The sequence below is a fragment of the Panthera uncia genome (genome assembly GCF_023721935.1).
Source record: "Panthera uncia isolate 11264 chromosome D3 unlocalized genomic scaffold, Puncia_PCG_1.0 HiC_scaffold_8, whole genome shotgun sequence".
Classification (NCBI taxonomy): Eukaryota; Metazoa; Chordata; class Mammalia; order Carnivora; family Felidae; genus Panthera; species Panthera uncia.
Window position 1 is genome coordinate 22,915,710 of NW_026057586.1, and position 25,698 is coordinate 22,941,407.

At 38.5% G+C, this 25,698-nt stretch overlaps 1 pseudogene; it reads left to right on the forward strand.

Annotated features, from left to right (window-relative positions):
- The first annotated feature begins 20,965 nt into the window (after positions 1 to 20,965).
- LOC125914299 (AP-3 complex subunit sigma-1-like) lies at positions 20,966 to 25,495 on the forward strand (annotated as a pseudogene).
- Positions 25,496 to 25,698: the final 203 nt, after the last annotated feature.

The following is a 25,698-nucleotide window of genomic DNA, read 5'->3' on the forward strand; positions in this document are numbered from 1 at the left end:
AGGTGTGTTGATAAATGTTTAACTACAGGCTCTCTAGGAGAAGTGAGAGGGACCCCTGATTTGTAGCATTTTTCAGTTACTGAGATGTGCACAACAGGCCTCCATGAGCCTACAGGGGCTGGCCCCACTACCATCTGGGTGCAAGGATGAGCACAAGCCAGATCTAAGGAAGCTGTTAAACCAGTAAGACCATCTTTGATTTGCTCACTCCCAAGTAACAAAGTTGTCAAACACTAGGCTTCTTCCCCTCTTTAGAATGGGGCACAAAATGCACAAGTTAGGAAGAGAAAAATAGGGTGTCAGTCATTCCTTAACTATTTGAGATGAGCAAAGGCTGCTTCAATGTCCATATTTCATGGCCTTAGAAAATCATTGGGCTCACTATGCATTACGGACTTGCTAATGTTGGTTTCTCCTTCCTGGTTATTCTACCTATTCATTGAACATGGAAGATATGAAAAAGAGGAAGAAATTAATTCTTATCTTATGAATCACAACGTATATTTTAAATATCATTGCTTCTATACAAAGAAATATACACAAGGTATTCATTCAAATGTATCTTCTTGGAATTATGCATTTACCATAGCACAATACCATTATAGCACCAACTTATAAAAACTGAGGTGCCCAGGTAACCTCAATGTCTAGAAAATATGGGTGGTTACTTCCAGGCAAAGCATGAAATTAGTTAAGGCAACATTTTATTGCAGGATTCTTTTAGGCACTCTAAAATGTTCATTTAATGAATGAAACTGATGAGTGCTATGTTCCAGAACAATGCCAAATGGAGAATATGAATATAGGACACAGGATTTATCTTCACAGAGAGATCGTGGATCCAGATATACTGTACCTGTTCCACATCTAAGCACATCTCTAATCTCCCCCTACCACAGTTCCAGACCTTTGAGAGACCAAAACTGTGAGGAATAAGTTTAAGAATTCCCTGAGCTTGCACCAATGGGTTAACGAGGCTTAGGGCAAAAAGCCACCACAGGGTGAAAGTGCCCCCCAGCATAGAACAAAGCGTGGAGTGGCAAGTGGCTTCCACAGGATGAAAGCATCTGAGAATAGGTAAACAGGTAAACAGGGTGAAAGACTGCTGCAACAGGGCGAAATTGCCTGGAGCTAATTAGAAAAAAAAAAAAAGTGCCTTGTTGACCATGAGGTAGCGTGCTCTGTCTTACACCCTAGACTAATTAAGATAAACAGATACACCACTTGGTGCCTGCTATAAACAGCCATCTGCTGAGCACCAGGATTTTGTTTTGTATTGACCCAAACCCCTAACACCACGTATCTTAGAAACCCCCTTTCTCTCAAACACATGAGTTAATGGTCACTGTTTTATTGTCTATTTCTGCATGCCCATCACATTTGTAAGCCTCCTGATCCTAAACACAGAGCAAGGACCCTTACTTAGGGCTCTTGTCTCCTCCTAGAAATTAGCCTCTCTCATATTCAATTCTGCATCCGGTCTCTTGCTGGATAAGAGAGAACTCCAGACTCAAAGTCTCCAACAAAAAACAACATGCTCCACAGTAATGCAAAGAAAAAGACCTCTCCTGGTTTTCCCAAATCTTTTGCAAGAGACAGATGAGGCAGAAAATCACAAACTTCTATCTGGCACCTCTACATGACTATTGGTATCACACCTCCTTGCTCTCAATAATCCTTTACATTTGTAATGGGATTTGTGCTTTTCCAAGTGTTTTTGAAATGCATCTGTCAAACAGAATCTCACTGTTGGAAGTTGTCTCAAGTCATCCCAGCTAAACAACTGTCAAGCCTTGAGTGCCCTTGACCTTACCTTGTGTGTGTGACTTACAGTAACCCTGTAGGGTGGGAAGGACACATGTTCATGCCCCTATTTCACAGATGAAGAAAAATAAAAAGATCTCTGGAAAGTTAGTGGCATTGCCTGTATGGGAGGTCAGGTCTCTGGAACTCTGAGGTAGTACTGATCCTTCTCTCAAACCTCACATTTCCATGTAGATATGAGAGGCCTTAACCTGGATTGTCTCTACTCATGAAAATATCCAGTGTCCCTCAGTCCTCTGACATCAGGGTGAGGAATCCCAACACAGTGCAAAAATATTCCTGCCCTTCCTATCTGTTAGCCTTATTCCCCTCTCCCCCATCACACTCCACTGTCTGTACAACACAGGAGGCTTTGCGGCCCATCAGTTGCCCTGAGCTTGAATTCCAGCTCCTGACCTTGGGTAAGTTACTTTATCCCTGGTCAGCCCATTCTTTCATCTATGAAACGTGGTAATTCTTCACTGGTGACTGTGAGAATCAAGTGAGATAAGGGATTTAAGGACTTACCTATAGGCCTGTGACAGAGGAAGCACTCAGCAAAAGCAAGCCATCTCCTCAGATAAATTTCCAGAGGGGTAGATTCACCACCTCCATTCTCAGAGTCAGAGAAAGTTGTTACAGACAAGCGTGGGCAGGAAACCATTGAGCTTAATTTCCTTTTAAACGATTGGCAAATAAATGTTTTCCAACTCCATTATTAATATCATTATTGAAATAAAATGCGTTGCAATAATGTGTTCCATTGTACAAAGACAAAACTGCTGCCCTCAAGGCGGAAAAAGGAGAAGTCAACAACAGATGATAAAGAGGAACATTGGGATGATGTTTAGTAGCTTTTTCTCCCTTTTGCCAATAAATAAAAGCTATTTTATGTGGTTCCTCAATTCTAATCTTATATTTCTTGCCATTCTCATTGAGTTCCCAGAGGGGAGCCATCCTATTGCTGACATTTAATAATGCCAAACAATAATCAAGGGCTCATTAGGCCAGAGGAGGCCAGAGGAAGTGTTCAGTGTTGGCTGCTACTGGGTAGAGTCCCATTTAAAAGAGGAGGCTCTATGCCATTTTTAAAGCTGTCATGAGAAAGAAACGCCACAGACAGTGCTCAAATTGTGAATAAAAGATTATGAAGACAGTGGTAATTTTGCTTTGTGTATGGGCTAAGAAGGTTGAGGACAGGCAGAACTCAGAACTTGAGCTTGACCTTGCAGGAAGAATAGGATTCACAGCAGCTCAGAGGAGTCTTGGATTCATTCTACATTGATAAAGAGTAAGGAAAAATGTACATCTTGCTCAGGGCAGAAATGGACTACACAAGTTACTCCTTGAGTTTCCTTTTTCCAGGTTAAAATATTTCTTTTGGTACAGAGGACTAAGGTTGAAATAGGATTTTTCCCATTTGCAGAGGTGAAAACATATTACCCAAGGAAGTCCTTTGTCTTCCTTACATTCGAAGTTTTACCATATGGTACCCACCTGCCCTAATCTACACACTGCATAATTCTCCTCTGTATGCCTCCTGGCTCCAGAAGAGCTTGGCCAATGCCAGCACACAGCTATTAATCTGCACATCCTGCCTCTCTAGCAGTATCAAATCACACTGGGCCAAAACACTTAGGGAAACTGGGAGCCTATGTTGGTATTTAGGAAGGAAGGCTTCAGATAAACTGAATTTTTTGCTCACAGTTAACAAGCTGAACACTTGGCACTGAAATCTTTCAAGTAATGATTAAGTCCACTCTTCTATTTGAATGGACAGGCTAGTGAAGGGAACTGAACCCTTACCTGATCATCTGAGAAGCACAGATCTTTAGGTTAATCATTTATTTGAGAATCAAGTATCATCATCTCACACTGGACAGACTGAGAGCTGAGTCTATGGCAAATCTCAAGAAAGAAATCAAGAGGAACTGTTACTTTTCCTCCTTCCTTTTAAAAACTAAATTCATGATATCAATTTGTTTTCATGTGACATGTCTCTTTCCCTTGAAAGGCAGTAAAAGAAAAACCAGTTAATTACAATTTTTTGAAGCTGGAGCATGGTTAATCCAGGCTTTAGTATATTTTACAAATCTCCTCAAAAGTCACAACCTTAAATTTATTTTCTATGTAGCCACCCTCAACATATGGCGCACAAAGAAACTGGAAATGATGCTACTTATTATAGTAATACTTCGTTTATCTGATAGAGTTATTTTTTCAGATAAGCAAAACATTGCTTTTTAAAATTGTGCTTTTTATTCAAGTTGTTTTAAATTCGTCCCTTTATCCCCTGCCTCGCAAAATGACCTTCAATTACTGCTATAAAATAGTGATACCCTTAAGAGCCCTCTTGGCAGGTAGGGTAAGCCAGTTTATCTCCACTGCCATTTAAAATGTACAAACGTATTACAAAATGAAAAAGAGATATTGAAGATCATGCGAATTAAATACAAGAGTAAATAGTTCTCAAGTATCTGAAAAAAAAAAAAATCCTATGACCAGGACAGCCATATATGTATTTAACATTCAACATATGTGAAAATGAACCAGGTGTTATCAGTGGCTATAACAAAGGTATAAACAAGTACTGGTCAGGATAACAAGGTTATACTATATACACGGACAGTGCATATATATTTGGGCCATGGAGTTTCTTCTTTGAATTCCAATCTGGTTCCTGACAGTATTCCAGAAACTTTGTTTGTTCATCCATCCACCCATCCATTCTAAGCTAAAGGATTATTACCTAAGCCTTTTCTACGTGCAAAGCTTTGTGCTAGGCACTGAAAGTATGTGAAAATGGAAACACACACACACACACACACACACACACACACACACACACACAGATCATATAGTTCAAGCTGCCAGATATAAACAAGTGAGGTGTTTCTAAAGCTGGTACTCAACTTATAAAGAGATTCTTGGTTGCTGAACTGGTGTTAGATTTCTGACTTTTTAGATTTACTTGAGACTTTGATTCACCCTCCCAAGCAGATCAGTTAACTACAACTTTGGAATTTACCATGGGCTGGCTACAGCAAGGTTCCAAAGGACATAGTATTAGTGGAAGGAAATGTAACAGCAGTGCTAGAGCTTACAGAAAATATTTGGGGGGCAGGTAGCGGTCACCAGAATTTTACCTTACATTCTTCGGGGGTTCAAACTATCTTGTCAGGCAACAAACATCAAAGTCTTAAAGACAGAGGTCAGGAAATGGAGCATTTCAAGCCTCATTAAAGAGTGTGACAATTATAGGAAGAGAGAGATGTGTACTTAAAATAGGCCAGGACACTTAGCCCCAGACACAAATGACTATGTAGTTATCTCAACCTGTTAAAAAATAATTACCATCCAGGGAAAAGACATTGCTATGGACAGACTTAGTGTACATAGTGAATGTAGCCAATTTTTGCAGAGAGGGCAGGATGAGGAAGGAAGCTTGAGAAGGGGTCTCAATTAAGTACCAGTATTCACTCTGCTAAATGCTCCCTGCACAGACCTAGGGGCTGATTATCCTCTCTCCTGAGAGGGAATCTTGCCAGCCCCTCTCTCAGAAGCTCATCTTCTGCTATGCTGCCTCAGGCAGCTCTGAAACTCAATGACAGCCAGACTCCACAAGAGCCACAGGATTAAGAGACAACTGAGGAGACCTCTGATGATACCATGGAAGTGCCTGACTGTGGTCATTTTTAATTGATTCCTTGAAATTTTTGATAGGAAAAGATGCTAAACTACCCGGCTTCCAATCCCTCTGGTTACAACCAAGGGAGTTCCCTGTGCTTGTCCCAACATGATAAGGAAATGGTGACATGATGAGGAGTCTGGTGGCCACAACAGGTTCTGATTCTTATCCTCCGTGACTCCCTTCTCAACCCCAATTCTGGAGGCGATATAGTTGCTTCTGCCACAATTGCTCATAATTCCAGTGAATTTATGTTTCCCTTCATACACACATGGACTACTGTAGGAAGAAATCTCCTTCCCCTCTGTTCAGTTTATATAGGCCTGGAGATTTGAAATCTTTTCTATGAAATGAGTAAAACAAACAAAAAGAGTAAAACACCCACAAAAGCAGAGAAATAAGTAAGTTCCACAGAACACCAGTCCCAGTCATACTGCCCATCAGAATAACCAGGAGAACTTAAATACATATTCCACACCCCCACACACCCAACCCATAAATTAAACTTTCAAGGGTTAAGACGTAGGAATTAGTATTTTTATTAAAATACTCAGATGCATTTATTCATCAGTCAGCACTATCTTTGGACCAAACTTGGGAACCACTGCTCTAATTTCCTGATCTTATCCAACCTAATCTAGCCAAATCAACATTGATGCAATTCTGTCTTATGACATCTGGCAGCATCCATACCCTCATCGCAAAGAGATGCACAAAATTGTAAATAAGCTCTTATAAGCAAAGTCCCTTTCTGCATAAATAATAAAACATATCCTATCTCAAAACACACGTATAGATATTCTGACCGTTACTGACATAAAAACAATAATAGAGTCTTAACACTGAGAGGATTTTATATGGTGAAGAAATTCGTCAGAGAATTTCTGATTCTTGGACTTCCAGCTTCAGCATGCCTACTTCAACTATTTGTAAGCTTGCACTATCTTTATCCATGCATGAATAGCTCAAACTGATGAAATAGTTTTCGTTATAGTGAATCCATATCTCTTTTTTTTTTTCAAACTAGCCTTGTTTCTGCCCTCTACAGTAACCCAGAACAAATTGACCCCTCTATGATGACTTCTGAAATATTTGAAGACCACGGGTATATTGTAATTTATCTTCTTTAACCTACCCCTCCCTCATAACCTTTTATATGAGCTACTACCAAGCCATGCCTCACTCATCCTGAATTACTTTTGGCCTGAATACTGAACTTCATAGGTGTTTTGAGCTTTAGGGATCATCTGTGATATTAACTATTTTATGTTTATTAGCCAGAATAGCCTAGCCTATACAACCTTGAAATCTCAGTGACTTAATAATGTTTATATCCTGCTCACATTTATCCAACATGGCTAGCAAGGGCTCTACTCTACACAGTCACTCAGGGACCAGGCGGGACCACAGAAAATCTCAACCCTCCACAACTGCTATAGAAGTATAGACGAGAACTAGCATTTCAAAACACCTCATAAATGTGTGCTTGCAGTCCATTGGCTGAAAATAGTTGCATGGCTAGTTAGTGGCAAGTAATCTGAGTGGTGTGGAGTAAACATCTCATAATAAGTAAATGAGCTAATCCTCATTTTTGCTATTTAAAGTGTAATAACTGTATCTACTACATAGGTGTACAAGACACTGATAAAAGCTTAGAGCAGGACAAGTCATGGATAAAATCTGAGAGCACTACTCCAGAGGCTTCTCTAACTCAACTTAGCATCTTTTAGCTGAAGATGTTCTATGTTGATCATATACAAAGCAATCAATTCCAGGCCCAGAGAAAATAATTAAGAATCTCCAGATTCCCCTTTCTTCACCTTATCCTAACTTCAGAGTGCATACAGATCATACTACAAAGAGAAGATAATGCGGCCTCCAATGGGGAAACAACTACACATGGACACCAAAACCAACCAAAATAAATTTACTAACCTGGTTGAGCAGAAAACACTGATACGTGTTTTTGAAATCGGAGGTGTGATGGCCATCTAGCCCCTTATTACCTATGGGCCACTGGGACTGCTCTTCTCACCAGGCAGATTAACCATGAACTATTATATGAACCATTATCATAGTCACTATCAATTCTAAGAGATCCTCAACAGATCTTAGTAATGTAATATTGTTCCTACACGTGAGAGCTGGAGGAAGTCCAAGAGATGGAACGATTTAACTTCTAATTCTAAACCCTAATGCATATACACATGCATACAGTTCATCCATACATCAAGGCCCAGGGAACAGAGATGACATAATTAGTTAATGGCACAACAGAGCAAGCATCCAAGTCTCTTCATCTTTATCTCTATCTTCCTTGCTCTTCCCAGGTAATGATGGTGATCATACCAGCTAATTGCAGGTCAGAGTAATGTCATACTTTGACTTCAGTCAGGCTGCTTCTGTTGTCTAGAAGGCTTCCCTCTACACCTTTCTCTGTGAGGTGAGAGTCCACTCTTAAAGATTAGCTGCTATCTGACCAATATCATTTATTCATTTTACTATCCCTATATCCTTCAGTACATAAGATCTTGAAACTGTACAAAAGCAAAAGGAAAAAATTCTGCCAGAGTCTGAGCAGATATGTTAGAGTTTTCAACCACAGCTCACAAGCTAATTCTTCAGGGCTATTTTCACTCCCAATTTGATTGGCATTGTGAACCCTAGAGAATATCTCCAATGCTCTCAGGACTGGACATTGCAAGAGCAGTGGTCTCATCAATTCCCCTTCTGCCAACCAGGAGAAACATATCCTGAGTATACCTAAGATCTAATTAATGCATCTCACTAAGAGAAGTTTTGCTCATTACAATGGCTTCTGGAGTGTTATTGCTAGAAAACATTCTAGGAAGTGGACCGTAAACCTCTAAATTATTTCTAACATTAAGTATTTGGAAGTAACATTTATACTCCCCCTATTCTCAACCAGAAATTCCTAGACAGTGAAGATTTCTACAACTATCCCTTGGTCGGTTTTCATTTAAAGAACTGAACTATAAGTATCAATAAGGACTACCACTAGTCTGTGTTTAACTATTAATTATGCTCATATTATATATTCTCTGAACCAAATCAGACATATTATTTTATAAGATAGATTTAAAATCTCTTCATAGCACCCTAACAGATACTCTTACAATTAGTAAGGTATGAATGATAGTTTTACCAAATTGGTCTTCCAACCATCTTATCACTTCCAAAATTAGAAGATTCACACTTAATAAATCAGGTACCCAGATATTCCTATTTTTGAGAGAGAGAGAGAGAGAGCGCAAACAGGGAAGGGACAGAGAGAGAGGGAGACACAGAATCTGAAGCAGGATCCAGGCTCTGAGCTGTCAGCGCAGAGCCCGACTTGGGGCTGAAACCCACAAAACGAGATCATGACCGGAGCCAAAGTGGGACACTTCACCGACTGAGCCACCCAAGCGTCCTTCCTTATGTTACTTTTAAAAGACAGAAAGGCAAACCTTCCAAGTTAAACTTCTCATGACTATTTTAGTAGAAACAGTTTGTGTGTGTCCACTCTTCTTTTTGCCACCTGAGTTTATACCATTTATGGCATGTATAAATATTAATGGTTTTCTGTTTACCTGTTTTCTATTGTACACCTCTATTTAAGACACAGCAGAGAGGGCGTCTGGGTGGCTTAGTCAGTTAAGTGTCCAGCTTTGACTCAGGTCATGATCTTACAGTTTGCAAGTTCAAGCCCCATTTTGGGCTACGCACTGTCAGTGTGGATAAGTAAAGTAGAATGTTCTATTTAGTTTTATTTATCTTCTGGCATCTAGGTTATAGAAAATTACTAAGACCTGTGATGAGTTTTTTTTAAATAGCAGTGGAAATATTTAGAGAATGGGACATCATTCCATTTCTAAATTTTTTACCTTACTTCTATTTTCCAAATAGAGATTTTTTTTATCTTACTTCTACTAACTAGTTACAATTAAAAACTGAGAAATCAAGGAACTGTATGATGGTAATGAAAACTGAACTGTTATTCACATAGTCTCTACACTTTCTGGAGATTTCCAAAGCCAGGAATTGGTACTAGTCTCCATGCTCTTTTCTTGAGAAAATCTACTAGGGAAAGAAACATACATTCTCCAATTTGTGTAAATGGAGAATTTCTCAGAAAAGAGATGAGGGCGTGAATCTCTCAACGTGTTTTAGGGAGCAGTTAGCACTTCAGTGTGTTTGGATCACAGGGTAAAAACGAGAATACCAGATGAGATGAAGGTGGAGACTCTGACAAGGATTCATCATGGAAGCCCTTGCGCTACCATATAGAAGCACATGGACTTTATCATAGAAATAAGGGGGAAGAGGAGATAATATTGTTGGTTTTAGTTGTAAAAGAGAATTCTTGTCTACAGTATTCTCAATTGCTGAAATATATGTACAGTATACCAAGGTTATAAACAAACCTGTAAGTGTTTATATGTGGTTTATAGGCACAGGAAAATAAAGTCAAAATAAACTCAGTAGTTACCATCATGGAGTGGTTTTGAGGTGATGAGAGGGAATTTTTAAATATATTATTTGAATTTTCACAACAAGCACCTATTTACTTTTTAAATTAAAAAGAAAGCTCAATCTGGCAGCAGTGTTGATGTGCAAGACCAGAAATGAAGAAACCAATTAAGAAGCTGTTGCAATTTAATTGCCCAAATGATAGACAATGAGAGTCTAAACAGAATCTGTGGCATCAGGTACAGGAAGGAGGAGGTGGATCTGAATTATATTAAGGATTCAGGCTAAGAACATGGTGACATTGGCTCTAGAATGAATGAGCAAGAGTGGCTTAAAAGGACTTCCAGGTTTCTAGCTAAAGTGACTCAGTCACCAGCATAGGATATATAGCCTGAAAAACAAAATGTATGGAAATATATACCTTCAGGTTTGGTAATGTTTGAAACATCGATGGGTTATCTGGGCAATATGGAGGTCATTATGGAATTAGATTTATCTATCTAGATCTACAACAAAAAGTTAGGCTTGTTATTGGCAGAGAGAAGTATAGAATCAAGTATGCTAATTACATGAGGTAGTGTCCCAGCAGGAATCAGAATGAACCCCACAGGGTTCAGGTGAAGGAAATTAATAGCAGGGGTATGGGGAAAGGAACAAACCTCCTGCCTCCATTTTCCTGATGCCTATTCGCCAAACCCAATCAAAAGGAAGGCAGAGGTCAAGAGAGTTCTGGATTATGCAAGTTCACAGAACCCAGCCTCCAGGGACACAGAGGTAAGCAAACAGAGAACAAATCTGTAAGTGAACAGTCATTATCACACTGACTCCTATTTAAGCATCTCCTCTAGGGAGTCTACAATAACCTGAGGGAAGGAGAACAAGCTGTCCTGGACTTGTGATCATGGAAACTTGGGTTCCAATCCCTACTCTGCCACTTACTGGCTATGTGACTGGACAATTTACATTTCTCTAAGCCTTCATCTGTAAAACGAAGACAAAGATACTTAGGTTACAGAATTATCATAATTAGATTTTTTATGTAAATGTTTAGCCCAATGCTTGTTGTAAACTAAGACCTTAATAAATGATGAGGAAAAGGGAATGACGACAATGACTATGAATGGCAATTGTTGCTCATTCAGATCCTAAAAAGATTAGAAGGACATAGAATAAACAGAGGTTTTCAAGGTACAGGTTGAATGAGAGGGAAGATTTAAAGAAGTGCATGGGGAATACAAGCATGCTTGGCTGAGGAGTTGTGAACAGCCCAGTTTGTTCCGTAAGAGGACCGTAAGAGGACCGATGGAGCACTTACTTACTCTTAAGCCATCTCTGACAGCCAGCAGCACAGGAAAGAGGTCCCATATTTAAATCATCCTGATCACCTCCTGTCAGTTGACCATCAGCTCTTCTCTAAGAAAATATTTTTTCAATGTCCTCATACGCTATTCTCTTGGGGGGCTGAGTACAATTTTGCAAGTGGTAAGTAATGTTAAAAGAACAAATCTCAGGAATACACATTCTCCTAAGCCAGAGCACAGAATGTAGCTCAAGGGGTTGAACCAAGACCTAGTTTTCACAAAGTTTCTTTGACAGAAAGAAGCTTCTGGTATTCTCCAAACACCTTTGATTTCCAATGGCAAAATTCTAATCTACTCCTTATATTCTCATGTCTCTTTATATCTGCCTCATTTTATGTCCAAGTTGTTGCAAGTATATTGATGTTAACATCCCTAACAGTGTAAGGTCATTAAAAGAGATAGCTCTCGTACCTATTGTAGCTATGGTTCCCACGTACAAACTTGTACCAGAATCATCTGGGATACTTGCTAAACCATAGACTCAAAGACAAAGTGCTTTAATTCTGTCAATCTAGGATGAGACCCAGAGGTCTAATTTTTTTTTTTAATTTTAGTTAACGTATAGTGCAATATTGGTTTCAGGAGAATTCAGTGATTCATCACTTACATACAACATCTAGTGCTCATCATGACAAGATGTCCTCCTTAATACCCATCATCCACCACCTCCATCAACCTACAGTTTATCTTCTATCGTTAAGAGACTCTCGTGGCTTGTTTCCCTCTCTTCTCTCCCCCCTTCCCATATTTTCATCTGTTTTGTTTCTTGAATCCCACATATAAGTGAAATCCTGTGGTACTTGTCTTTCTCTGACTTATTTTGCTTAGCATAACACATTATAGTTCCATCCACATCTTTGCAAATGTCAAGATTCCATTCTTTTTGATGGCTGAGTAATTAATTCCATGGTGTGTGTGTATGTATGTATGTATGCATACACGTACACGCGCACACACACACTCACACACACACATCTTCTGATCTGCTTTATCCATTCATTAGTCAATGGAAATTTGGGCACTCTCCATGGGTTGGCTACTGTTGATAATGCTATTATAAACATTAGGTGCATGTACCCCTTCAAATCTGTGTTTTTATAATACTTTAGGTAAATACCTAATAGTGCAATTGCTGGATCATAGGGTAGTTCTATTTTTAGGGGTTTTTGGGGGTTTTGTTGTTGTTGTTGTTGTTGTTGTTGTTGTTTTGAGGAACCTCCATACTGTTCTCCAGAGTGGCTGTACCAGTTTGCATTTCCACAAACAGTGTAAAAGGGTTCCCCTTTATCCACATCCTGGCCAATACCTGTTGTTTCTTGTGTTGTTATTTTTAGCCACTCTGACTGGTATTGAGGTGGTATCTCATCATGGTTTTGTTTTCTATAATTTTTTAAAGTTTTCCAAGGAATTCAGATATGCATTCATTTTGAGGAACATCTGATACTCAGCTACTAGGACATTATCCCCAACACCTACAACCAAGGGCTAGTACACAGAGGAGAAAGTAGTGCCCTAATTAGTAAAATGTTTTTTTTATCCCATGCTAAGACATTTTATTCTGAAGACAGAAATGCAGAAAATATTTAGGAAGGAAAGGGACATAGTAAGGTACATATTTTACACAAACTATTCTAACCACCACAGAAAGGTACTGCTCTAGAACTAGAGAAAATATCTGAGGCTGAGCAGTAATTATGGCAAACTCTGAGTGTCAGGTGGATTAGAACTGGGAGCACAGGAAGTGGATAGGGAAGAGATGTGAATGTCTTCAGCAAGAAGAAACAGGAATTAATGATCAAGTAGACGTGGGGAGGAAAGGCAGACAGAAGTGACAACGACTCTGTTTCTGACTTGAGATCTGAGGGAGATTACAGAAAGTGTAACAGATTTGGAGTCAGGGAAATTGTTTCCAGGAAGGATGTTATCAGCCAAATGGTTGAGCTGACATTCATAATCCAATATCATGGCCAGGTGGTTCTATATCATTTGATACATTAATCTCATAAGAGCCACCTGGACCCCAGGTTTAACTATGGGAGTTATTGGTATACAGGTGTTAGGATGAAGCTACATATGTAGCACGATATTCCAGGGAGTGTGTGTTGATTAGAAATAGACTAAGAAAGCAAAACATCTGTGAAATATGTTAAAGACAAAGGGCCACCAAAGGAAACTGGAAAGAGTAATCAGAAAAGAAAAAAAAAAAAAAAACGCAAAGAAAAAGCTGTAAAATAGTAAGTAATGAGCTCTCCGTCATAGGAGTTACTCATGCAGAAGGCACATGTCATAATTGGATAGTTGTTGCATTAGGCATAGGGCTGAGTCCAGTGCAGGGGGCATCATATCAGTACATAGATATCAGAGCACAAAAAAAGAAACGGATTTTTCACCACTAAGTGATCGTGGATGAATTAAATGATCTCTTAAAGCCTCCATTTTTTTTTACTTTATTCTATAAAGTATCCACAGAACTGTTGTAAATATGAAAACATCTTTAAATATCCACTTAAATATCCATTCCTTCTCCTACTTTTAATCCATACATAAAAATTTCAAGAAAGAGTGACAAAATGTCTTCTTTCATCAGTTACCTGTCCAAGTCTTCTCATTTTACAAGGCCCTCATGACCACATAACTTTAAATTCTGTTGTCATTTTTTTCTATATGGATAATATTTTTTTTTTTGATTTTGTAGGAGAGGTTACTGTGTTGGGAGAGGATTGAACAATACTTCCAAATCTAAAGTTCTTGTTACCACATTCTAGAAAATAGGGGGGAACTGAAATTAAGCTTCTCCCCAGCAGTTTGTGGAAGCCATTCTTTCGATCCTCTTGAATTTTGGGACTGTTGCCCATCTTTTTCTGGCATCTATCCCACTCTCTTGATTTCTGAAAGATTATCAGCACGTTATATACAAACCATCATAATCTTTACAGCAGAAAATATCTTTTCCTCCTAGGTAAAATAACAAGGTTTAATTTTCTCTTACCTAAATGCCAACAAAGGAAAGAAGCCATTTAATTATTTGTCTTTTAAAACATGTTTTTCACTGCATTTGCAAAGGTTTACAAGGAATACATCTAGTGCTTAATTGCTTGTAGCTAGGGAATACAATTATTCTTCTGGAGTCTACCAAATATTTATTATGATTGCCTCTGCCTAGGTTTCAGGCTCATACCACAAAGACTGAAACTAATTGAGCCCAAACCCCAAAGCTATTAAATGATGGCAGATTCATGTTGAAAAACGGGGGTAATGTCAAGCATTTGACATGTGGGGTTGGGGGCAGGAGGAGTGGTGTTAATGTATTTTTCTGTGTGGCTAGAAAAAAACTGATTGACAGAATTCATTCTTTGCCACATAATTATGTACTTCTTTGTTGACCCATCTGGTCCCCTTAACAGTGTGCTAATACCATCATAAAACAATCAGATTAAATTGGTCTTCTGGTGATCAATGGTTAATATGGTTTCATACAAATTATTCTTAGACTGTGAAGCCTTTCCTATTAAAATTATGAACAGAGCACTACATATTGACAGGGCCTTTCCCAATATTTGAGTGTGTGGACTAGAAATCATAAAGTCTTTCAGCATCTTTTTGACAGCATTTTTTACAGAGTATGATTCAAACTCAAAGTCTCCTGGACAACCCCTTGCTTATACCTAACATTTCTTACAGATCTGCAACTGTCCATCCTTGACTGTTTTTTAACCCCCCATCTCTACTTAAAACCACACAGCCACATATTGTCACAGTAAAACGCTTACTGAAAGGAATTAAAAATGCTAACAGAAGTCCGTAACAATAGTTAAAGAGAAAAGAAGGAAAAGGGAGAGCAAATCCCAGCCACCTCAGAGTTCCAGCACTCAAAAAAAGGGCCCTGAGTTACACACGAGAAAGCAGGTACTCATAGGAACTTCAGCTATTCTATCTCCTTAATAACTCTTGATTTCCTGTCAATACCCTAACTCAGAACCTCACCTTTCCCCTTACCCTGCAGCCAGTCCACACTGACTCCTCTTCCTAAAGCCCAGAACTGATCATGTTACTCCTCCATCTCCCCTTCCTTGATGACTTCCCATTACTTACAACAAGGTTCCTATTTCCAGGAAAGGTATTCAAGTTTTCCATATCCTTCTCCCTGCCTATTTGGGACTTATTTATTAGTGTTACTTATCATGCAGTCATAACTCTAGCCACCCTAAAACGCTCCCTGGTCGTGGAGCATGACAGGTTCTTTCATGTCTCTGCCTCCTCGCTGGGAGATTTCCTGTCTCTAATTCTCTTCCCCACAGTTTTGTTATTGTTGTTAAATCTATTCAATAACCACTTTGGGAAACAGTTTGAAATTACCAAGTAAAGTTAATCATATGCCTACTCTATGACCCAACCATTTCATTCTCAAATGTATACAAGAAAAACGTATGTACCTACGCATCAAGAAGCACATAAAAGGGGTGCCTGGATGGCTCAGTGCATTAAGCATCCGATGCTTGATTTCAGCTAAGGTCATGATCTAAAGGTATGTCAGATGGAGCCCTGAGTCAGACTCTGCACTGACAGCATGGCACCTACATGGGATTCTTTGTCTCTCTCTGCCCCTCTCAACTATTTTTTGAATTACACTCCCTCTCTCAACTATTTTTTGAAAAAGCACATGAAAGAAATGTTCTCAGCATCATTATTTGTAAGAAACAAATGCTAGTGAAAACAAACTTACATCAACAGTCAGGTACATAAGTGCAGTATACACATCAAGTAGAACACCTTTAATGAAAAACTACAATATGCAACAACACTTAGAAACAACATGTTAAAACAACCCAACATGGAAGAATACACACTGTGTGATTATACTCATGTCAAGTTCAAGTATGGATGGAACTAGTCTGTGGTGTTAAATGTCAGGACAATGTTTACTTGAGGGAGGAAGGATGGGCAGTAACTGGCAGGAGACATGATGCTCAAAATGTTTTACTTCTACTTCAAAATAACTCCTCTACCTATAGACTTAAGGTTTGGGTAGGTTTCTGTATGTATGTTATATAGAATGAAAGGGGTTTTTTTTCCCTATTTTTCAATGTCAAGATTAATTACTAGCTTAAAGTCGCAGCTGAGCTCTCTCATTCAGAATTAGTTTTTCTCTGAGTTCCCTATGGGCCCGATTTTTCTCACTCATGGCATTTAATTAACATGCCTTGAATTTTAGGCATGATGATTACATATGACATGGGTTAGGTAATTAAAAAGACCCTTTTTAACTAAAGTAAAGAAAGAGAAAACTGGGAAGAAAGATGTGATGACTAAATCTGGGTTTTGGTGGACTCCTCAACCTAACAATGGTAAACAATTATCCTGACCAGGTCCTTCAGCTCAAGCCAAATTCCTCTTTCTCACAGGTGCCCCTTATGCAGCTATGCAATGTTTTTTTTTCTTCCTTGATGAAAAGGGTACATTATGTGGTATATTTCCAAATACTGGAAAGCAATGAGCAAAGAAGCCTCCTAAAAAATGACCCAATGTTGTGCTTCACAATATTTACAGGGACACGGTTCACAAAAACCAAGTAAGCCATCTCCCAGAGCTCAGCAGCACCATTCAGTCCTCAATTCGAGCTTTCCAGGAGCACAAAGTGAAGCTGTCAGCTTCACCTACACTGACAAACCTAGACCTTCAGAAACTCTATTGCTCATATCCTCACAATCAGACATAATTCTGCAGTAAAATCCATTTTACTGCTTCTTATAATCCCAGGTGGCCAAGGTATCAGCCTCCTAGGGGGATGTGTAAGTTGCCTTGAAGCCATTTAGTCCTGACCCTCTTTCTCAGAGAAAACAATCCTCCTGAGACTGAGTTTTTCATAAAGTCACAGAGCAGTCCTAGATGGCTGCATCACCTAACCCTCTGTGCTCAAGCCTGTCTTGCCCTCTACCTGTACACTCCCCCCCAACACACATGTATGATGGGGCTTACTAAGGACATTCCCTATAGTATCATTCCCTATAGTACACTTTGCCCATTGTAGATAGTTGTTTCTTTACCAACTGAATGAAATATGGAACAGTGTGGAAATCATTCCCTTGGCTCAGTTTTTCAAAGTATGTGGAACGGGCCATGATTCATCTGTGCCAGAAAGATGCTTTCAGCTTTTAAATGCCCAATTGCATTTTTTTTCTTTACACAATTCCTATTTTAAATGAAGGAAGGAAGAAAAGGAAAGTAGGGGATTTCTTAAAATGTTTTTTTTTTTTTTTATTTTTGAAAGAGAGCGGGGGAGGGGGCAGGCAAAGAGAGAGGGAGACACAGAATCCAAAGTAGGCTCCAGGCTCTGAGCTGTCAGTACAGAGCCCAACACGGGGCTCGAACTCATGAACCATGAGATCACGATCTGAGCCAAAGTTGGACACTTAACTGACTGAGCCACCCAGGCATGAGGAAGGGGACTTTCAAAGTTGCATTCAGCCATGTTCCCCAAACCCTGGAAGCAGGTGTTGAGCAGTGGAAATACAACCTTCACAATATTTACTCAATACTTGAGAATGCTCATTCAGGCTTCCAACAGTTCTGACTAGTCTGCCCTTTGCTCCCCACTTCTGTGCCACAAAGTCCTCACTGACAATTAGCACCTACTTCTTTCTAACAAATGTGAGGGCTGCTTGATGTTCCTTCTTTTGATTATTTTCCCTCAGGAATGCTATAGTTTGGATTCCCACCGTTTAGACTCATTTTGTTGTATATGTTTTCTTTTTGTTTTGTTCATTTCAATCTACTCTTTTGATAAACATTTCAAACAAGAGGCTCTAAGTTTCTAAGCCACTAAATATTATTCATTTATTCACTGGAGACTTGGCTATCCCAATCCTCCTTTATTGTTTTTATTCTTGCTGCTGCTGAGGCAAGTCTGTTTTTTTCTCCCCAAAACAGACATGAATCTGGTCTTCCCTCAGGCAATAAAACACCAGGCTTTGCACTTAAGCTAGCTGCTCTAACCAACCAACCAAACCCCAATTTTCAAAGGCTCAATGCTACAAATGTTTATCCTGGGAGACCTCCCCATCCTGTCAACGGAAGGGGAAAGAGAACAGCAAAGGCGCCATAACTTCATTCAAAACAAAAGCACTCCCAGAAATTATAGGCACATTACTATCTCCACCCCTTGGCAATGGACCTGACAAATGTAGTCCCAGGAGGGCTAACTCCAAGTTACAAAAGGATGAGCATGAAATTTTGGTGGACAGTTAGCCAATTCACTCTGGTGCCCACAAAGTTCTCCCTTGACTTGTTAAGGGATTTCTAACATCCTCCTCTGCCAACTTTATTGGTCATTTAATGAAACATTTGTTGCAAATTATTATATGTTAGGCACAGTAGCAGGCCCTGGGAATATAAAGATGTGGTCCTTTCCCTCAAGATCTCAGGTTTAGTCCTAAATATAGAGATTGGATTGGTAAAACAATGTATCTAAACACCCTTGGAAGACAGCTATTAATTATTAAATACATAAGTATAAATGATTAAAGGTACTTAAGAGGAGAAATACTGGGGGGTATGGAAGGAAAACAGAAGGACGTGTCTTAGTGTGAAGGGGAGATTGAGGAACCAGTTCTCCAAAGAAGGGCCAATCCTTTGGTTTTCAACATTTTGTTTACTTTCTCTCAAAAATAATTTTCAATTACTATGTACCCAGTCCCATTTTTTACAGTTGACACCTGAAGTCTTTCATTGTAAATTGGATGAACAAGGCTTAATAGTCAGAAATACTTTTTCTCTTATTATTGTCACGAATTCACATTTATTTGTCTTCCCCTTAGAATTTCAGGTATTTTTTGCTTGTAAGCTTTTTAAATTTCTCATTCTATAATACATCTCTGCAAAAACACTTACCTAAAGTCAAATTCAATTTTTAAAGTATTTTCTTTAAGTATAAGGCTTTAATTGTTAATGGTTGTTTTCTGGATGGTTGGTGATACTATCACCATATAATTGATAAAGGTAGAGAACAGAGAGGTGTTTGCCCAGGGTCTGACTGCAGGGAATGTTTTACTACAAAAGGGAAGAAAGGAGAGAATTTGGGGGGATGAGGAATGCTTGGGTATCTTAATTTGAGGGCATTTACACAATCTTTTGTATTTATCAAACTTCATAAAACTCAGTAATAAAGGGTCAAATTTTTAAAAATAAGTATATACAGATTTAGAAACTGAAGTATCATCATGACTGACATTTTTTCTTTGCAGCTCTTTTTTTCCCTTCTGAAACTCCAAAGCTTTCATTTTAGCCTATTTTTTCTCTAAAGAGATCTGTCCTCAATATTACCTGTATTTTCCTCAAAACACTGCTACTATCTTATTTAGATTCAGCAAATTTTGGAAAAGAATTAGCCTTTTGATGCTACCCAATTGAGAAGTTTACTTTCCTATTTGATAGACCGGTATTTGAAGAGACTAAACAGTACGAGTGGCAATGCATCATGCCATTAAGAGGAAAAAAAAATTCCAAGTATGCATAGGCATTATTTTTACTGAGTATTTTTCAGCAAGTTACTCTTTTAAATCCTAAGCATTAGAGTTAAGACTCCAGATGTTTTCTCCCAAGACATTGATAGAAGTCTATTTGACCTCAATTGTACTTTTCTTTCCTTTTTCTTTTCTATACTTTAAGCCTTAGAAGCTTTGTAAACAAATAAGGACTCTGACTTGCTGTGCAGAGGTGGAAACAAATATTGCAGTTACATAAACTAATATTGTATAACAGCCTGATGGGTCAACTATTTCACCATCAGAGAGGCAATGCCAGCATCCACATCAGTCAGCTGTCACCCCATAACCAAAATACTATCCAGAAGATGGCAGCGTAGGAGTATCCTGAAATCATCTCCTCCCACAGACCCACCAAATCCTTAGCTGCATATGGATAATTTCCCTCTGAAAAAGATCTGAAAACTAAATCAACTGCTTCTCCAAAACAAAAAGGCCACATTGAGACTGGTAGGAAAGAGAGAGAGAGAGTGTCACCAAAACTCCCATTCCCCAATGTGGCAACACACAATGGGCAAGAATCTCAACAGTCTGGTATTTCTCCTGGAAGAGCAAGGTATTCATGCCCCATACGAAGCACCCCAACCCCTGGGATATGCACAAGAAAGATGAGCCCCCTAAAACATCTAGCTTAGAAAATCAACAGGACTGATGTCCAGAGGTCCCAAAGTGTCAAAGGAAACAGATTCCTGTTTTGAAGGGTTTGCATGCAGTCTCAACTACCCCCAACCCCAGAGGAAAAAAAACAGTAATTTGAAAAGTGGTAGGCTGTATGTAAAAAAAAAAAAAGTAATAAAATGTATTTGCTAACATAAAACCATCTACTGGAGGAATGGGATACAGTTGAAATTATCCCTAGAGATGGAGGCACTGGCAGGTAGCAATTTTGCTGCTAGTACAGAGCACTGGTAAGCTATCTTGGACATGGCACTTCCTGCCATCTTGCTAAGACAGGAGGAGCAGGCATTCACAGAACTATCCTGTTGCCTCACTGAAGCCATAGAGCATGTGTAGTTGCAGCACTCTCTTGCTTTCTGGCTGGGGCAGGTAGGCATGAACTATCATGGCATTTTCTCGCTCCCTGCCTAACGTCAACAAGCATGGGAAATTGTAACATCCGCTGCTCCCTGGCTTGGACTGGTGAGTGGAAGCAATCATGGGATTCTTCTACCCTCAGCCTAAAGCTGATGCGTGCACAAAGACAAGGCAGTCTTTCACTGCATTCCTGAAGAGCACAGAAGAACACCATCAAAACATTTTCCCACTGCCTTTCTGAAGCCAGTGAGTGTGCCTTGTGCCTCTACTTCTACCTAAAGCCAGAAGACATGCACAGTCCACACAAGGGATATTCTTGATTGCCTGGCCAAGACGGCTGGCATTCTTAAGCTTCAGAGGAAACAATGGGAAAGACTATTCTTGGCAGGCCGCCATACCTAGGGCATTACACAGACAGTGGACTTAAAGCAACCCCAGTCTTCCTGTGAAAAGCTTATGTACTTAGCCTGGAACTTCAGCCTGAGGGACAGGCTTCAGGTTCCCCACACATCCAGAGGCTAAGGGAAGTTCTCCCAGGAAAGATAATCAGAGAGACACAGTTTTTGCATATACCCTTTTGGCCTTGCTACAGTGAGAGATGAGACCTTGCAGAAAGAGTTTTTCTACACTTGACTGGAGCCCAGATTTTTACAACTGTGTTTACAACTGTTACATCTCCAGATCTCCTGATCTGGAAGTCAATAGGGTTTTAAATTGTGGCCCCATTGGATGGTATATGTTTGCAATACTTTAAAAGCTGCTGCTTGAGGGTTTGGCTTCCAATCAGCCTGAAAGTAGGTGCTACATAAGATTCTCCACCCCCAAATGGTCATTTAGGACAGGTCTCAGCACACCTTCAACAATGAGGCTATATCAAAAATAAATCAAAAAGTTTAGACAATCACAAAGATCCAAGAGACAACAAAGAGCAAGGAAAGGGTGAATGAGAAATTTCATCATCTACACGAGGCTATTCCTCAAGACAGAGGTAGCTGCCTCACCTTACACATAGAAACAAACACCAAGAGTCAGACAAAATGAGGAAAGAGAAATATATTCCAAATGAAAGAATAAAATAAAACCTCAAAAAGACCTTAATCATACAAAAATAATCAGCCTGATAAAGAATTCAAAGTAACAGTTATAAAGATGCTCACTGACCTTGGGAAAAGAACCGATGAACACATTGAGAACTTTAGCAAAGAGAAAATGCAAGAAAGTACCACAGAGACATCACAGAGCTGAAAAATACAATAACTGAACTGAAAATACACTAGAAGGGTTCAAAAGCAGAAAAAAATCAGTTCAAAAGCAGAAAAAAAAAATCAATCAGTGAGCTGTTAGACAAGGCAACTGAACTCACCCAGACAGAGCAATAGAAAGGAAAAAGAATGTTTAAGAAAATGCCCCAGAGGGAGAAGAGCAAGAGACAGAAGACTTGTTTAAAGAAATAATGGCTAAAAACTTCCCTAACCTAGGAAGGAAACAGACTTCAAGATTCAGGAAGCCCAGAGAATTCCAAAATAGATGAATCCAAAGAGAACCACATCAAGACACATTATAATTAAAAAGTCCAAAGTTAAAGAGACAATTGTAAAAGCATGAGAAAAACAAATTGTTATATACAAGGGAAACCCCTAAGACTATCAGACAATTTCTCACCAGAAACTTTGTAGGCTAGGAGTGACAGGACATATACAAAGTGTTGAAAGGAAAAAAACTTCCAACCAAAAATATTCTACCCAGTAAGTTTATCATTCAGAATTGAAGGAGAAGTAAAGCGTTTTCCAAACACACAATATTTAAAGGAGTTTATCACTACTAAACTGGCTTTACAACACACGTTTTAGGGCTTAAGTTGAAAAGAAATGGAATTATTAACAAGAAAACATACAAAAGTAAAAATCTCATTGGAAACGATAAACATAGTAAAGGCAGTAAAGGATAATCAGTTATAAAGCTAGTTTTAAGATGAACTAAAACCACAATAATCAGTTAAAGGATACATAAAATAAAAAGGTGTAAAATGTGACATCAAAAACATAGAACATGGGGAAAGAGAATAAAAATTTGGTTTTGGAATATGTTCAAGTTTAAATTGCTATAAACTTAAAATAGACTATTATACATAGAATGATATATAAACCTCACAGTAACCACCAAGCAAAAAAATAAAATACACACACATAAAAGTGAGAAAATTAATTACATAACACTAAAAAAGTCATCAAACCACAAGGGAGGAGAGAAATAAGGAACATAGAGGAGCAATAAAAGCAGCAAGAAAACAACTAACAAAATGGAAATAAGTACTTATCTTTTAATAATCACTTTAAATGTAAATAGATTATATTCTCCAATCAAAGCAAGAGTGGCTGAATGGATAACAAGACACATCTATATAATAACTACAAGAGACTTGCTTTAGACGGACATAGGCAGACTAAAAGCATAGGGATGGAAAAAGATATTCCAAGAAAATGGAAATGAGAAAGCTAGTGTGGCTATATACATATTGGACAAAATAGACTTTAAATAAAAGACTCAAAAATTAAAAAAAGACAGATTTGCACTACATAATGTTAAAAGGTTCAATCTAGCAAGAAGATATGTGCATAAACATTATAAATATTCATTCCACATAGGAGCACAAAAACATAAAAAGCAAATATTAACAGACCTCAGAGAAATACTGATAACAACACAATAATAGCAGGGACTTTAACATCCCACTTGCATCAGTGGGTAGATCACCCAGACAGAAAATCAATACGGAATCATCTTAAAGAAACTAGAAAAAGAATGAAGCCCAAAGAGTAATAAAGATCAGAGAGAAAACAGACTAAAAATACAATAGAGAAGATCAATGAAGTTCTTTGAATGGACAAAATTGGCAAACCTTTAGCTAGACTCACCAAGGGAAAAACAAGTCTCAAAAGAAAAATAAATCACAGAATTCACAACAGAAATACAAAAAATAAGAAACTACTATGAACAATTATATGCCAACAAGTTGAACAACTGAGAAGAAATGAATAAATTCCTAGAAACTTACAATGTTCCAAGACTGAATCATGAAGAAATAGAAAATCTGAATAGACCAATTATTAGTAAGGACATTGAATCAGTAATCAACAATCTCCGAACAAACAGAACTCTAGGACCAGACAGCTTCACTGGTGAATTCTACCAAACATTCAAAGAAGATTTAACACTTATCCTTCTCAAACTTCTCCAAAAAAAATTGAAGGGTAGTTTCAAAATTCATTTTATAAGGCAAGCGTTAACCTAACACCAAAAACGGACAACAATACCACAAGAAAATTATAGGCTACTATCTCTGATAAATGCAGAAGCAAAAGTCCTCAACCAAACATTAACAAAATGAATTCAGCAACACATTAAAAGGAACCTACACCATGATCACATAGGATTTATTCCAGGGATGCAAGGATGGTTCAACATTTGCATATCAATCAGCATAATACACCAAAGTAACAAAATGAAAGCTAAAAATAAGATCATTTCAATAGATGCCAAAAAAAAAAAAGTGCATTTGACAAAATCCAACATCCTTTTATGATAAAAACTCTCAAAAAAGGTATAGAGGGGATGTGCCACAACATGACAAAGGCCATACATGACAAACCTACAGCTAATATCATACTCAATGGTGAAAAACTGAAAGCCTTTCATCTAAGATCATGAAAAAGAAAAGGATGCCCACTGTCACCACATAATATTGGAGATCCTAGCCACAGAAATTAGACAAGAAACAGAAGGCACACAAATTTAAAGGAAGAAGTAACACTGTCACTATTTGTAGATGACAGGACAGAATACATAAAAAACCCTAGGCTCCACTAAAAACGATTAGGACTAATAAATAAATTCAGTAAAGCTTCAGGATACAAAATTAATATACAATAGGTAGGGAAGGATCACTGGTGAGATCCCTGGGTGAGACTTGTACGCCCACCCCCATCCTGGCCCCCAGCACCCACCCAGTCATCATCAAAGTGATGCTTGTCTTCAACAACCATGGGAAACTGCATCTCTCCAAGTTCTATCAGCTCAACTTGTTATTCACAATAACAAAGCATCAGGGAGACATTCCATTTGGTATCTAATAGAGATGAAATGTTTGTAATTTCCTAGAAAAAGGACTGTTAATTGGAGACTCTGACAACAAACTGATTTTTAGGCATTATGTAACATTATATTTTGTCTTCTGGGTGGATTCTTCAGCAAGTGAACTTGGCATTTTAGATCTACTTCAATGATTCATGGAAACATGAGACACGTGCTTTGAAAATGCCTGTGAACCGGATTTAATTTTCTATTGTAGATGAGGTTCACAATATTCTCGAAGAAGTGGTGATGGGGGAATGGTACTAGACACCAATATGAATGAGGCTCTTACACCAAATGATACACAAAATAAACTGGAGAAACATGAAGCTGGCTTAGAGGGGGCTCCAGCCCATGCTCTATTAGCTGTAAAGAATATGAATCTTCCTGATATCCCAAGAAATATAATTGGTGACATCAGTATAGAAATGCCAAATCTGCCCTCTTTAAATAAAAAATTTTAAAGGCCACTCCCAAGTAAAGTCAGAAAAGTCATTTAGCTTTACCATGCAGTTGTTTACCAAAAATAGAGGAAGAGAGTCTCAACTTTTGTTCTTGGATTTAAGTCAGGGTACTATTATAGAGGTTGTATAAAATCAGTATGGAAGCTTTTCCTGCTCAGTGATTTTGAAATTGCATCGCTCCAATGTTATATTTCTCTTTTCTA